This window comes from Lynx rufus, unplaced genomic scaffold (assembly GCF_022079265.1).
Source record: "Lynx rufus isolate CCGP_SWC_20201006 ecotype Redwood Valley unplaced genomic scaffold, mLynRuf1.p SCAF_3, whole genome shotgun sequence".
Lineage (NCBI taxonomy): Eukaryota > Metazoa > Chordata > Mammalia > Carnivora > Felidae > Lynx > Lynx rufus.
This window is the reverse complement of record NW_025814845.1, coordinates 14,730,229-14,746,312: the sequence shown is the minus strand read 5'-3', so window position 1 is coordinate 14,746,312 and position 16,084 is coordinate 14,730,229. Positions and strand designations below refer to the sequence as shown.

At 38.9% G+C, this 16,084-nt stretch overlaps 1 protein-coding gene across 1 annotated transcript in view; it reads left to right on the top strand.

Annotated features, from left to right (window-relative positions):
* The window catches only part of ADGRA3 (adhesion G protein-coupled receptor A3), a 132,285-nt gene that overhangs the window by 75,744 nt on the left and 40,457 nt on the right, over positions 1-16,084 (top strand). The window lies entirely within an intron of this gene.

Genomic DNA, 16,084 nt, shown 5'->3' with positions numbered 1-16,084 from the left:
GAGAGAGAGAAAGAGAGAGAGAGCAAGCAGGCGAGGGGCAGAGAGAGGGAGAGAGAGAATCCCAAGCAGGCTCCATACTGTCAGTGTGGAACCTGATGCGGGGCTCAAACCCCCAAACTGAGATGATGACCCTGAGCCGAAACCAAGAGTTGGACACTTAACCAGCTGAACCACCCAGGCGCCCCTGAATCTGTATTTCTAAAGCATCTTTATGTTTGCTCTATTTTAATTAAGTGTACCTTTTAATTTCCAAAGTATTGAGAAATGTATGCTGCATTTACTATAGTAATCTGTTGTTAGAACAGAGGTGAACGATCCGTTCTTGGGAATTAAGGTATCGTGATAGAGCAGAGCCAGCCTGTGAGAGAGCAACTTCCTGCCTCCACATTGTGGGTTGGCTAGAACTATTCCCAGGCATTCTGGGGTTTCTCCTGTCTACACAGACATGTGTTTATCCTTCTCTTTCTCTTCCCCCACCACCCAGTTTCATTGAGAGACAGTAGACACTCATCAGTATATAAGTTTAAGGTGTGCACCACGATGCTTTAACTTACATATATTGCAAAATGACCATCACGATAGGTTAGGCTAACATCCATCTTCCCATATAGATACAATAGAAAGAAAAGAAAGAGAAAAAGAAAAAAGAAGAAAACAAATTTCTTCACGTGATGGGAACTGTTGGGATTTACTCTAATAACTTTCCTATATACCATGCGACACTGTTAGCTGTTTTCATTTGTGCGCTACATCCTTGGTACTTATTACTGGAAATTTATACCTTCTGACCACCTTCCTCCAGTTCCGCCCCTGCCCTCCCAACCCTCTGCCTCTGGTAACCACAGGTTTGTTCTTTTTCTGTGAGGTTTCTTTTTGTCCACATGTAAATGAAATCAGGCAGTATTTGTCTTTCTTGGATTTATTTCACTTAGCATAATGGCTTCAAGATTCCTCCATGTTGGAATAAATGATAGGATTTCCTCATTTTTTAAATGGCTGAATATGATTCCTTTGTGTATGTATATATCACAACTTCTTTATCCTTTCATCCTCAATGGATCATAGGTTGTGTTATAAATAATGCTGCTATGGACGTGGGGGTGCAGAGCCATCTTCAAGCTAGGGTTTTAGCTTCCTTTGGGTATATTTCTGGAAGTGGAATTTTGGGATCATGTGGTAGTTCTGTTTTTAAATTTTTTAGGGTCCTCCATATTGTTTTGCATAGTGACTGTACAAATTTACATTCCTACCAAGTGCACAAAGGTTCCCCTTCTCCATATTTTTGCCAGTGTTTTCTTGTCTTTTTGGTGGTAGCCATTCTAACAAGTCTGAAGTGGTACCTCATTGTGCTTTTAATTTGCATTTCCCTGATGACTAGTGATGTTGAAGACCTTTTCATGTACCTCTTGGCCTTTCATATATCTTCTTTGGGGAAATGTCTATTAGGTCCTTTGCTTATTATTTAATTGTGGGTTGGTTGTTTTTTTTTTTGTTTTTTTTGTTTTTTTTGCTGTTGAGTTATGGAAGTTCTTTATATATTTTGCATATTAACCCCTTACCAGATAAATGGTTTGCACATATTTTTTCCCATTCTGTAAGCAACTAGGTTGTCTTTGCACTTTGTGGATGGTTTCTGTTGCTATGCAGAAGCCTTTTAGTTTGATGCAGTCCCACTTGTTTATTTTTGATTTTGTTGTTTGTGCTTTAGATGTCATATCCAAAAATTGTTACTAAGACCTATGTCAAGGAGCTTTATTTCTGTCTTCTTGGAGTTTCATGGTTTCAGGTTTTCATTTAAGTCTTTAATCCATTTTCACTTAATTTTTGTGAGGAATGTGAGATAGGGGTTCAGTTTCTTTCTTTTCCATTTTAATATCCGGTTATCACAACACCATGCATTATGAAGAGACTGTCTTTTCTTCATTGAGTATTGTGGCTCCCTTGTCAAATATTAGTCAACTGTATAAGCTGGGCTCTTGTTTCTGTTCCATTGGTCTGTCTGTATTTATGCCAATACCATACTGTTTTGATGACTATAGCTTTTATAGTATAGCTTGAGATCTGCAAGTATGCTGCTTCCTTCTTTGTTTTTTCTCAATATTCTCTTGGCTATTCAGGGTCGTTTGTGTTTCCATGTAAATTTTAGGAGTATTTTTTTCTACTTCTGTAAAAACTGCCATTGGAATCTTGATAGGGATGGCATTGAATCTATAGATATCTTTTGGTAGTGTTGACATTTTAACAATATTCTTAGAGTCCACGCACATGAGATACCTTTCCATCTATTTGTATTTTCTTTGACATCTTTCATTGGTGTCTTGTAGTTTTCAAGGTAGAGAACTTTCACTGCATTAAATACATTCCTAAGTATTTTATTGTTTTTGAAGTTATCGTAAATGGAAATGATTTCTTTAAAAAATTTTTTTTAATTAAAACATTTTTTAAGTTTATTTATTTATTTTGAGAGAGGGAGAGAGAGAGACAGACAGACAGTGAACAGGGGAGGGGCAGAAAGAGAGAATCCCAAGCAGGTTCTGTGCTGTCAGCCCAGAGCCTGATGACAGGCTCAAACTTACAAATTGTGAGATCATGACCTGAGCTGAAACTAAAAGTTGGACACTCAACTGACTGAGCCATCCAGGTGCCCTGGGATTGATTTCTTTATTTCATTTTTATAAAATTCATTGTTAGTGTGTAGAAATACTACTGAGTTTTAATGTTAATTTTGTGTCCTGCAACTTTACTGAATTCCCTGATAAATCTAACAGGTTTTTTTTGTTGTTAGGTCTTTAGGATTTTCTGTATATAAAATTATGTGCTCTGTAAATAGAGACAGTTTACTTCTTTGTTTCCAATTGTGGTACTTTTTAATTTTTTTCTAGCTTGGTTTTTGTAGGTAGGACTTCTTGTACTATATTGAATAAGTGTGGTAAAAGTGGGTCCTTTTGTCTTATTTATAATCTTAGAGGAAAATCTTTGAATCTTTCACTATTGAGTATGAGGTTAGCTGTGGGCTTGTCATCTATAGCCTTTATTATGTTGAGATACATTCCTTCTATGCCTAATTTGTTGGGAGTTTTTATCATGAATAGATGTTGAATTTTGTCCAGTGCTTTTTCTGCATCTATTGAGATGATCATATGGTTTGTTTTTATTCCATTCATTTGATATATCATATTGATTGATTTTATATATGTTGAACCATCCTTGCATCCCAGAGATCAGAGATAAATCCCACTTGATAATGGTGGGATCTTTTTAATGTACTGCTGTATTTGACTTACTAGCATTTTATTGAGAAGTTTTGCATCTACATTTATCAAGGATATTGGTGTGTAGTTTTCTTTTCTAGGAGTGTCATTTTCTGGTTTGGTATCAGGATCATGCTGACTTTGTAAAATGAGTTTAAGAAGAGGAGGGAACTCTTCAGTATTTTGGAGGAGTTTGCATGTGATTGGTTTTAATTCTTCAAATATTTGGTAAAATTCACCAGTGAGACCATCTCATCTTGGGCTTTTTTTCATTGGAATATATATATACACACACACATATATATATACACACACCCACATACGTATACTTATATATATATATACGCACACACACATATATATACTTATACGTGTATATACATATACACACACAAATTTTATATATATATATATATATATATATATATTATTTTTAAACATTTATTCATTTTTGAGAGAGACAGTGTGAGTGAGGGAGGGGCAGAGAGAGAAGGGAGACACAGGATCTGAAGCAGGCTTTAGGCTCTGAGCTGTCAGCACAGAGCCTGATGTGGAGCTTGAACCCATGAACTGTGAGATCATGACCTGAGCCAAAGTTGGACACTTAACTAACTGAGCCACCCAGGTGCCCTGGAATGTTTTAGATTACTGATTGATTCTTCCTACTAGTAATTGGTCCATTCAGATTTTCTACTTTTATCTGATTTAGTCTTGGTAAGTTTTATGTTTCTAAGAAATTTTTCATCTAGGTTGTCTAGTTTGTTGGCGTATAGTTTTTCAATGTTTTCTCCAGATCCTTTGAATTTCTGTGGTGTCGGTTGTAATGTCTCCTTTTTCATGTATAATTTTGATGATTTGAGTTTTCTTTTTTTCTTGGTTGGTGTAAGGGTTTATCAGTTTTGATTTCTTTTCAAAGAACTGACTCTGTTTTGGTTAATCTTTCTATTGTTTTTTTGTTCTCTATTTCATTTATTTCTTCTTTAATCGTCATTATATACATTTTTTCTTCTGCCACCATTGAGCTCACTTTGCTTTTCTTTTTCTAGATCCAGAAGGTATAGAATTAGGCTATTTGGGATTTTTCTTGTTCTTAATGTAGGTGCTTATTGCCTTAACTTTGCTTTTAGAACTGCTTTTGCTGCATCTCCCAAGTTCTGCTATGTTTGTTTGTTGTGTTTCCATTTTCGTTTGTCTCAAGAATGTTTTTGTTTTTTTGTTTTTTTTGCTGCATCTCCCAAGTTCTGGTATGTTTGTTGTGTTTTCATTTTTGTTTGTCTCAAGAATCTTTTTTTTTTTTTTTAAGATTTTATTTTTAAATAATCTCTATACCACATGTGGGACTCGAACTTAGAACCCTGAGATCAAGAGTCACATGCTCTACCGACTGAGCCAGCCAGCCAGGTGCCCCTCAAAAACTGTTTTTAAATTTCCTTTAATTTCTTCTTTGATCTACTGATTATTGAGTAGAGTGTTGATTTCCATATGTTCATGAATTTTACAGTTTCCCTCTTGCTACTGATTTTTGATTTCATGCCATTGTATCAGAAAAGATACTTGGTCTGATCTCAGTCTTCCTGAATTTGTTAAGACTTGTTTTGTGGCCTGATATAAGGTCCATTCTAGAAATTGTTCTGTGTGTACTTGAGAGAAATGTGTATTCTTCTGTTGTTGGGTAGAATGTTCTGTATGTCTGTTAGGCCCATTTAATCTCTAATGTTGTTCACATATACAGCTTCCTTTTGATTCTCTGGGTGATCTGTCCATTGTTGAGAGTCAAGTATCAAAGTCTGCAAGTACTATTGTTTTACTGTTTGTCTCTTTTTCTGTTAGTTTCTGCTTTCTATATTTGGGTGTTCCAATGTTGGGTGAATGAGTATTTACAGTTGTTAGATCTTGTTATATTGACCACTTTATCATTTTATAATGATCTCTGTGTCCTTTTACCACTTTTAAAGTCTGTTTTGTTTTTGGTTACCATTTGCTTAAAATGTCTTTTTCCATCCTTTTCTCTCAGCGTAGGTTTGTCTTTAAGGCTAAAGTAAGTCAGCATATTGTTGGATCTTTTTTTTTTTTTTTTAATCTACTGAGGCATTTTCTTTCTTTTAATTGGACAATTTAATCTTAAAAAAAATTTTTTTTATGTTTATTTCTGAGAGACAGAAAGAGACAGAGCATGAGTGGGATAGAGGCAGAGAGAAAGGGAGACAGAGTCCAAAGTAGGCTCCAGGCTCTAGTCTCTGAGCTGTCAGCACAGAGCCCGGCGTGCACGGGGCTTGATCCCACGAACCGCGGGATCCTGACCTGAGAGGAAGTCGGATACTTAACCGACTGAGCCACCCAGGCGCCCTGGACAATTTAATCTTCTTAACATTTAAAGTAATTATTGATAGGTAAGGACTTACTATTGTCATTTTGTTAATTGTTTCCTGGTTGTTTTGTAGATCCCTTATTTTGTGATTCTTATCTTGCTGTCCTTTTTGTTTTTTTGATATCTCTTGGTATCAGTATATACTGTTTTGACTTCTTTGTTGTATTTTTTGGTGTAATTAGTATAAGATTTTTCTGACTGGTTGCTATGAGGCTCACATAAAATATCTTAAACTTATCACACTCTATTTTAAACTGATGGCAACTTCAGTAGAGTTTGTAAACTTTGCAGTTTTACTTCTCCTCTCCCTCACATTTTAGGTTACTTCTGTTACTTTTATACAGTACAAAAAAACACATAGGGATGCCTGTCTGCCTCGGTTACTAGAGCATGCGGTTCTTGACCTTGGGGTTGTGAGTTGAAGTCCCATGTGTGGCATAGGGTGTACTGTAAAAAAAAATTTTTTTTAATGTAAATTATAACAGATTGTTGTCATTATGGTTGTTTTAAGTATATTCTTTTAACTTTTAAACTAGTTTTAAGTAACTTATGCCCCACTATTACCATATTGCAGAATAGAAAATGCCCATGTATTTGCTATTACCAGTAAGATTTACACTACCTTTTTTTTAAAAAAAATAAAAATGTTTATTTGAGGGAGAGTTAGGGAGGATCAGAGAAAGAGAGGGGAGAGAGAATCCCAAGCAGACTCTGCACTGTGAGTGCAGAGCCCAATGCTGTCTCCGTCTTTTGAACCGTGAAATCATGACCTGAGCCAAAATCAAAAGTCAGATGCTTTACTCACTGAACCACCCAGCTGCCCCAGCCATTATTGCTTTAATATACTTTCTCTTCCTTTCTCTTTCTTTTCTCCTTTTGGAATTCCCAAAATGTGAATATTGTTTTGCTTTGTTGTTTTTTTTCCCCCCATTGTGTCCCATAATTCCTGTAGGCTTTTTTCACTCTGTTTCAGAACATTTTTGCTCCTCTGACTCTGGAATTTCCAGTGTCCTATTCTCTCTAGTTGTTGATTCTTTTTTCTGCATGGCTGAAGCAACCTTTGAAGCTCTGTTGAATTCTTTAGTCATTATATTCTTCAACTCTCGGATTTCAGTTTGTTTGTTTTTTGATGGTTGCTGTTTTCTTGTCAGACTTCTTATTTTATTCATGTGTTGTTTCCCAAATTTTATTTAGTGGTGTCTCTCTTTTCTTGTAGCTCAGTGAATTTCCTTAAGAGGAGTATTTTAAATTCTTTGTCTGACAGTTCTTGGATCCTCCATTATTGGAACTCGATGAGTTTCCTTTGGTAGTGTCATATTTACGTGACTTTTTGTGATCCTTGATTCCTTATTTGAGTAATGGGGCTTCTCCTTTAGACTTACCAGTTTTGTTTTTTCACTGTTTAGCTCTGTTTGGGTTTCTGGGTGTGTCTGCTGGTAATGGCCTTGGGCAAGTGGGACCTGCTATTATCATCTTCTTTTGGGCCAGGCGGCTCTTAGAGCTCTGAGAATGGGTACAGGGACTTGTGCTCCTGGCTTGGTTGCCTACCCTACTGAGGCTTTGTGGTTGCGTGAATTCTCTGGTCAGATTTACTAGATTGGTCTGGACTGGATACCATATTCCGGGGTAGGTGGGGCCATGGGTTAGCTTCCCTCCAGGGAGAGCCATCCTTATTGTGAGTTTTAGTCACCCAGATCTTGTTATATTGCTTAATTTCTTTCGTAATATCCTGGAAAAGGAGACTATTTTTTGGAACTTTTTTGAAATTCCTAATGATTGTAATATGCAAGTTAGGAAAATTTGGTGACTTTGAAAATGAGCACATTTTGGGGTACCTGGGTGGCTCAGTTGGTTAAGTGTCCAGCTTAGGCTCAGGTCATGAGCCCATGGTTTGTGAGTTCAAGCCCTGTGTTGGGCTCTGTGATGATGGCTCAGAGCCTGGAGCCTGATTCAGATTCTGTGCTTCCCTCTCTCTCTGCTCCTCCCCTGCTCATGCTCTGTCTCTCAAAAATAAATAACCATTAACAAAATATTAAAAAAGAAAAGAAAACAGGTATATTTTAATATGGCCATGTTCTTAAAACTGTGCTTGTCAACATGGTATCCTTTATGTGAAAACATTGACAACCACCATTTTCAGAATGAATGAGCAGAAAATAATGTTTCAAGTAAGTTTTTAGATGCAGATTAATGTATTCTTAAACGTTAAGTTTCAAGCTACTTGAGAACTAGTGGCTCTTATGTGATAGAGTCAGTTACACAAAAAGGTTCCGCTCCGTCAGCACACTGTCAGCTTGGAGCCCGATGGGGTGTTTGGACTCATGAACTGTGAGATCTTGACCTGAGCCAAAATCAAGCAACAGATGCTTAACCGACCGAGCCACCCAGGCACCCCTCATGTTTACTTTCTAGTAGTGTTGCCCTGTGTGGTTTTCCAAAGTACACAGCACACAGCTGTGTGGAAACACTGGACTGAACAAAGTCTAATGTATTTCTTGATGTAGGACCTCCCAGATTCATCAATAATGTTCAAAGGTAAATACCATCCCTAGTTCTTCTACATCATTTAAACCAAGGAACTTTTTTTTTCTTTTTTTAGTACACTGCTTATTAATATCTTGCATTTTGGTGGTAAGTTTTGGAACTTGGAACTACAGCCCCAGTACCCTACGTGCTTTATTTGATAGGATGTAGTTACTAAAGGAAGAAAAACAGTTACGTGTATTTATTTATTTATTTATTTTATTTTTTTATTTTTTAATTTTTTTTTTTCAACGTTTATTTATTTTTGAGACAGAGAGAGAGCATGAACAGGGGAGGGGCAGAAAGAGAGGGAGACACAGAACCGGAAGCAGGCTCCAGGCTCTGAGCCATCAGCCCAGAGCCCGACGCGGGGCTCGAACTCACGGTCTGTGAGATCGTGACCTGAGCTGAAGTCGGACGCTCAACCGACTGAGCCACCCAGGCGCCCCCAAAAAAAGTTACATGTATTTAAATGAGACTCAGGTCAAGGGACCACTTGATAATGAGGTAACATTTTGGTGTTGCTCTCTGCACTTCAGACCACAGTTTTCTTAAGAGCTGTCTTGCTACTTGATGGTCTCTCTGGGCCACAGCCTACTTCCGGTGGTAAATTTTCCCAGTGGTGGGAGAAGCTGTCTGGATTCTGGCTCTGTGGTAGTGCTGCTTTCCATTTTGGTGATAATCACAGGTTGGCTGCTACGTGATGAGAAATCATTCATGGAAGTGGGAATGGTTTGAGTCCCGGGAATAAATGGCATATCTTCTGGAATGTGGACATTGAGAAATATTTTGCCAATATATAATGCCTGTTTATTCCCACGCTGCCCTGTTTATTCCCACGCTGCCTGTTTATTCCCTCACTGCCCTGTTTGTTCCCATGCTGCCTGTTTGTTCCCACGCTGCCTGTTTATTCCCACGCTGCCCTGTTTATTCCTACGTTGCCTGTTTATTCCCGTGCTGCCCTGTTTATTCACATGCTGTCCTGGTTTCGCCTGAAGGAGCTTTGTGCGCATCTCAACTCGTGAGGAGTCACATGGTGCCCAGAGGTGTGCGTTCCCCCACTGCGTGCAGTGAACTGTCTCCACTTTGGTGTGCTGTCAGGTAGATGCATCTTGTTGAGGACAGGAAGTGCATAGGGTTTCATGAGTTACTTATTAACCTGAGGCCCTTCCTTTATTTTTGAAATGGGATGATATTTGCCCTCTTTAACTTGCAGTGTTTGTGTGCACAAGTGAGAAAATAGAGGCGAAACTGTTTTGCGGAATCATTGAAAGCTATGTTATACTTTCATAAAGTTAGGAAATTTAACATTCTTATCTCCGAAGCTGAGAAGTAGGTTCTTTAAAAAAAAAAAAAAAAAAAAAAATCACCAGAGTGCTTTAATTACTTAACTGTCACTTTCACTGGTGACATTAGAGGTAAAGTGTGAATTAACTTTGGAAACAAATGATGGCAAATTATTAAGTATAAATAGGAGAAACAGAAGAAAAATATTTAGGATCGAATAATTGAGGTACAAATGTACTATCATCACCTGTGGTCGTGACAGGCATCCTATCAGATTCTCTGGAAAGTTAAAGTATAGGCCATAGCTGTCACCATTTATTAGAACAGGAAAAAGAAATCATGATGTTTAAGGGCTTCGTTTTATCTTAATTACCATGAAATTATTCTAAGGTATCCTGAAATGCATATGGCTTAGTTGGACAAATAGTTAAATTGATTTTTTGCATTATATCCAAAAAGTTACTCTGTTATGAATAATTCATAAGGGAAATATTGTGAGGCAATTGCTTTTTAACCTATGATTGAGTCTAGGCAGCTCAGGCTGGTTCTCTGTGATCTTAAGGTGGGTGCTGAAAGCTTCCCAGCCGTCAGATCCAAATGGTGTATTTAATGGACTCTTTTTTGTTTTAATATTTGTTTTATTTTTGAGAAACAGAGAGAGCACATAAGGGGCAGAGAGGGGGAGACACAGGATCCCAAGCGGTCTCTGTGCTATGAGCACAGAGCCTGATGCAGGCCTGGAACTCATGAACTGTGAGATCATGACCTGAAAGGAAGTCGGATGCTTAACTGACTGAGTCATCCAGGCGCCCTTTTGGTGGGGTTTTTTTTAAAACAGCTTAAGGTTGTCTGTCAGGCAATTTAAGTGTCTGTTCCGTACAGAAGAGGAGAATGTATAAAGATCAGATTTGGTTATGCATAATAGTCCTTTTACTGCTCTGGTTTTAAATTGTAATTAATTATATATTTAAAATTATATATATGTATGTATGTATATATATCTAAAATTTTTAATTTTTTAGTGTGCTCTAGTTTAAAGAAATTTTTTTAATGTTTATTTATTTTTGAAGGAAAGAGAGACAGAGTATGGGCGGGGGAGGGGCAGAGAGAGAGGGAGACACAGAATCTGAAACAGGCTCCAGGTTCTGAGCTGTCAGCACAGAGCCCGACGTGGGGCTCGAACCCACGAACCGTGAGATCATGACCTGAGCTGAAGTCCGATGCTTAACGGACTGAGCCACCCAAGGGGCCCCAGTGAGCTAGTTTTAAATGTCTGAGCGAGGCATGCACCCTAATGCTAGTTTACCACAAAGTTCATTTGGCACATTTTTATGGCCAGATCTTTAAAAATGTAAAGTTCTTTCACTTCCTTATCTTAAAATATAATCACTTCTGTATTAACCATTTTGTTTGGTTTTCAGTATTACTAATATTTTTTCCTTGATTTTTGTCAGACTTTACTGTTAAGCTTTTCAGAGATGGCTACCCTGGCTTTGTTACATTGTTTCTGAAACTTGAGTGTATATCTCAGTCCCCAGAAGGTTTGTGAAATAGAGCGGTGGCCCTGCCCCCTCAGTTTCTGATTCAGTCTGTCAATGAGGAGGTCTGAAAATTTGCATTTCTACACTGTGCCCAGTGTCCTGTCTTTGGCACAAGCTTTGAGAGGCACTATAGTATCTTCCTTTTCTATCCCTGTCTTGCTTTAAAAAAAAAAAAAAAAAAAAAAAATGTGTACTTTAGTCTTCCTAAAAACTTTTCAGAAACTTTTTTTTTTTTTGGAAAATTCTAAAAGTGTAGGAGAGAGAATGTTATCATTAATACCCGTGTTTTACCTTCCACCGGGCTTCAGCATTTTTCGGTATTGACCAGTTTTGTTTCATCTATCCACTTCTTTTGTCCCCACTCCCCCACTCTTTCTTTTCCTTTATCTTTTTCTTCTTTCTTTCTTGTTTTCCTTCTTCAGTGCTGGAACATTGAATAGCAAATTCTAGATGTCCTACCTCATCCATAATTTTCCTGAAATAAAAGGAACTTTAAAATAGAACTATGAGGGGCTCCTGGGTGGCTTATTGGTTAAACGCTCAGCTGTTGAGCCTGCTTGGGATTCTCTCTCCCCCTTTCTCTCTGCCCCCCTCCACCTGCACTCACATGCACGGTCTCTCCCTTTCTGTCTCTCTGTGTCTGTCTCTGTCTCTCAAAATAAATAAACATTCCAAAAGATAAAGTAGAACCGTGATACTGTTATGTGTTACCCAAATGAGCTCTGAGACCTTAACACCATCAAATATCTAGTCCTTGTTCAATTTTCCCTAATTATGGTTTTTAAAAATGTGCATCTTGTGTCTGGTTACCTTAAGGAATTCGTTCACATAATTTTGCAGTTGGTTATGTGGGATTTTCTAGACATAGGTCACCAGTGAATACAGTTGGTTTATCTGTTCCTGTTTAAATTGTATCCTTTTTAAAATTTTTTCCCTTTCTGGTTGTCTGTTAGTGAGAACCACCAGAACAATGTTGATTAATATTGATGATGAGGAGTCTTCATGGGAATAGTCTAATGTATCCTTATGAAGTGTGATATTTGTTTGCTTCTGTTAAGTGCCTAGGGGCAATACCAAGGTAAGGGGCTCGCTTTGAAATTAGTTCTCAGCTTGAGGTTTTTTAGACCTCAGGAATAATGTGATGCCTGACCTTAGTCCTGTGTGATCAGCTGTGTTTACGAATTGCCAGGGAAGAGATTTTTCACCTCCTACTTTGTGCCAAGGTCAAGACAGTTTACATTTTGCTTGCTGGTTCGCCCTGACCCTGGAGGTGTCCCCTTTATGTTATCAGCTTAATGCAGTGATCTCCTTGTAGGCCTGCCTGGAAATCAAAACATAAGCCACGGCCATCAGAGTTCAACCTCAGAGCTTCTTGGATTCCTGCTGCTGTTTTGCTGTGGGCCTCTGGAACAGTCTTTATTGTCTGACTGGTCAGTGGTGCCTTTCTTTCTTTCTTTCCTGTCGAGTTTTCGCTCAGCAGTTTTCACTGTTAGCAGGGGAATCTTCCTGAGTACCTAATTCTCCATGCTCCCCCAATGGGAGATGCACAGAGGTTTGTGTAATCAGAAAAAAACAAAATGAGCTTCCCTCGGGAGAATTGAAGGACTCTGAGGAGTTAGGCTCTTCCGTTTGTTGTGAAGGTATGGCTGAGGGGGCCACCGATCGAGGTCCACGTCTCTAGTAGTGTTCCTCATAAAAGCAGCTTTGCTGACCTGGAGGAAGCGTTCTCCCTTTGTGTTGATAATTGTGGTATGGTCTTCACCGCCTCGCCTAGAAACATACCATTTTTTCCCGTGTGACAGAAGCTGTGCATTGATGCATAGTTTTTACTTGTGTATCTTTTTCTTATACGTCTATATTTCCCACTATTTGCTTTCTTAATTTATTAAAAAAAAAATTTTTTTTTAACGTTTATTCATTTTTGAGACAGAGCATGAATGGGGGGAAGGTCAGAGAGAGAGGGAGACACAGAATCCGAAACAGGCTCCAGGCTCTGAGCTGTCAGCACAGAGCCCGACGCGGGGCTCGAACTCACGGACCGCGAGATCATGACCTGAGCCGAAGTCGGACGCCCAACCGACTGAGCCACCCAGGCGCCCCGGCTTTCTTAATTTAAAAGAATAATCCTTTTTATTTTGCTAAGCTACCTCAAATCCGTTTTGTAAGGAAACAGAATAAGTGGGACATTTATTCCACATAACGTTATTCTCAGCCTCCCCCCCCCACCCCCCCACTTCTCACCTGTTTCCCCGGATCCCCCATGGTCATCGTCCTCCTCTTCATTATCTTCTTCGCTCCTTTACCACAATAAAATCAGATCTTTAATCTTTGCCACAGGCGCTGATGATTATTGTCACAGTGAGACTCTCACTGAATATTGACTGCTTCACTAAGCAAACTGAGAAGCCTGCAGTGGGATCCCGAGGCACTCAGGACGCCGAAGCTAGTTAAGAGGGACATAAATACACCTTTAAAACTTGGCTTTCACAGTGGAGTAATCCCTTTGTTAAAAGTATGCAGGGCAGGGGCGCCTGGGTGGCTCAGTCGGTTGGGCGTCCGACTTCGGCTCAGGTCATGATCTCGCCGTCCGTGAGTTCGAGCCCCGCATAGGGCTCTGGGCTGACAGCTCAGAGCCTGGAGCCTGTTTCAGATTCTGTGTCTCCCTCTCTCTCTGACCCTCCCCCATTCACGCTCTGTCTCTCTCTGTCTCAAAAATAAATTTAAAAAAATGTAAAAAAAAAAAAAAGTATGCAGGGCAGTAACACAGTTTGAGATAGGTGTGATCTCAGTATTATACATAATGTGTAACTAGGAGAAAATCATGAGGACTTCTTGAACTTAGTAATAATACCAGCTGCTGCCCTTATTCCTGTTATTACCTAGTCACGTTTGGAAGGCACGTCATCCCTTTACAACCTGTCACCATCTTAGCTGTCCCCAAACAACTGCCCAGCTTGCTGCCCCGTCCCACACATGAGTCTGTAATTCTTGATTTTCTGGTTATTAGGTTTAATGGGTACCCCCTGCCTCCTTGTGCTTGGAAATGCAAACTGGGGTGGGGAGGGCTACATCCCTTGGCTTTTCTCAGAAATGACGTGAGTTGCTTATTGAAGATAACTTTTGTTTTCTTAATTTCCTACGGCATGAACCCTTCTGAGCCTTCTCATAGAATTCTTGGTCTCATTTTACAAGTGAGAAAACTGAGTGTTGGGCAGGCTCAATAACTGACTCGTGGGCATTTAACTGGCAGGTGACAGACTTGAAGTCTCAACCCAGGAGTGTGTAACTCGAAGGCACATAAATACTCTGTCTTCATTGTCCTACTATCCTCCTACATTACAATTAAATACCAAGTTTAGGTTATGTATCATCTCGTGTGTTTCCTATGCTAACGCATCAGACATTCATGAAATTTACAGGTGATTTGATCTGATTCTGATCAGAATTCCAGACACATATATTGAGAACATGAAATATTCTTATGACAATTGACATTTAATGCTTTCTTTGTTATTAATGTGGCATTTCCATTTCTTTACCCTTTTTATCTTTGATAATGCGCGTTCACACGTGTTTTTATTTGAGCTTCAACCATTCACTGTGACAGGTGGGAGAGCAGGTGTGTGATTCCTTCTGACCCTTTTGTGGCTGGAGTGGCCTTTAGGAAATGAGGTCAAGGAGAGATCCAATGCTTTTTAACGCTCGTTGCAGTTGCCAAACTGTCTTGGTGTGTCAGATTTTAGGAATACTTTTTTAATCCAATCTAATTTTTCATGCACTATTACCCTTTTTGTGTCCTTCTTTTGCCACTGTGACGGATTCAGAACTGCTTCCGTAACCAAGCTACAGAAGTTTACAGCATTTTATGATCACCTGCTCTGGGGAGTATTTTGGCAACAAATCCCTTTCCTGAGTTCTTAGCCATTTGGAATGAAGTAATGAGAAAGATAGCTAGCTTATTCTCAGCTAAAGCAATCATTCTTGCTAGCTATATACCTTCTTAAAGATACTTCTTTTCTTTACAGTTATTAGAACACACTAAATTCCATTACTGGCATTATCTGGTGGCCATAGCAGTAAGTAGCTTTTTGATCATGCAATAATTAAAGTTTCTCAGTGGAGATGATGTATCTGTCAGGTCTCCTGTTGGATCTTCGTAAAGTCTATGTGTTTAAAACTTAAAAAAAAAAAGTATAAGACAAGTTGAATTGTAATGGTGCTAATCTATGAATACTCCATATTTATTTCTGTAGTACCTTAGAGACTGTGTTTTCTTACATATTATCTTTTAGGTGTTTGCAGCCAGTGGGAATTTTTTGATAGCCATAGAGCATCTTTTAAAATCCACAGTAGGTAGGAATAAGAGACACAAACCTAGCCAATCTATTCTGGCTACTCTGAATTCCTGTTAAAAATTGGCAGTTACTATTCCAATTGTCTGTATAAATAGCTGATTGACATGTTCAGTAATTGGCATATCGGAGTCATTGTCCCTTTTTTTTTTTTTTTAAGTTTATTTTATTTATTTTGAGAGGAGGAAGGGCAGGGAGAGAGAGAGAATCCCAAGCAGGCTCTGTGCTGTCAGTGTGGAGTCTGGCACAGGACTCGATCTCATGAACCATGAGATCGTCAGTAACCTGAGCCGAAATCAAGAGTTGGACGCTTAACTGGCTGAGCCACCGAGGCACCCCCGCCCCCCACTGCCTTCTTCATAGCTCCAGAAACAAGAGCTTCTGTTAGAATAAAATCTACCCCCCTCACCTGTTTGTTATTAGGAATATATAGACTATATACTAGGATGCTAATGTTCCATGAATTGTATAAAATGAATAGGCTCTGGGTCGCATTGGGGTTGATTATAGGCCTAGGCCTTTCTGGTTCTCAGTTGATCTTGTTAATGTGTTGGGTTTGGAGGGAAATGCTCTTTGGGAATGTCTGAGTCCATTAAAATAGAGTGTTTGGATTAAATTCCCTTCTCTTCATTATATATCACTCTGGTAGTTTTGCAGTTATCACAACTTAGTCACTTTTAAAACATGTGTTTACTTGTTCTGCATTTTCCTCAGAGATGACAAGCCCCCTAATAGACCTTGTATGTTTCTCTTACCGCTGTG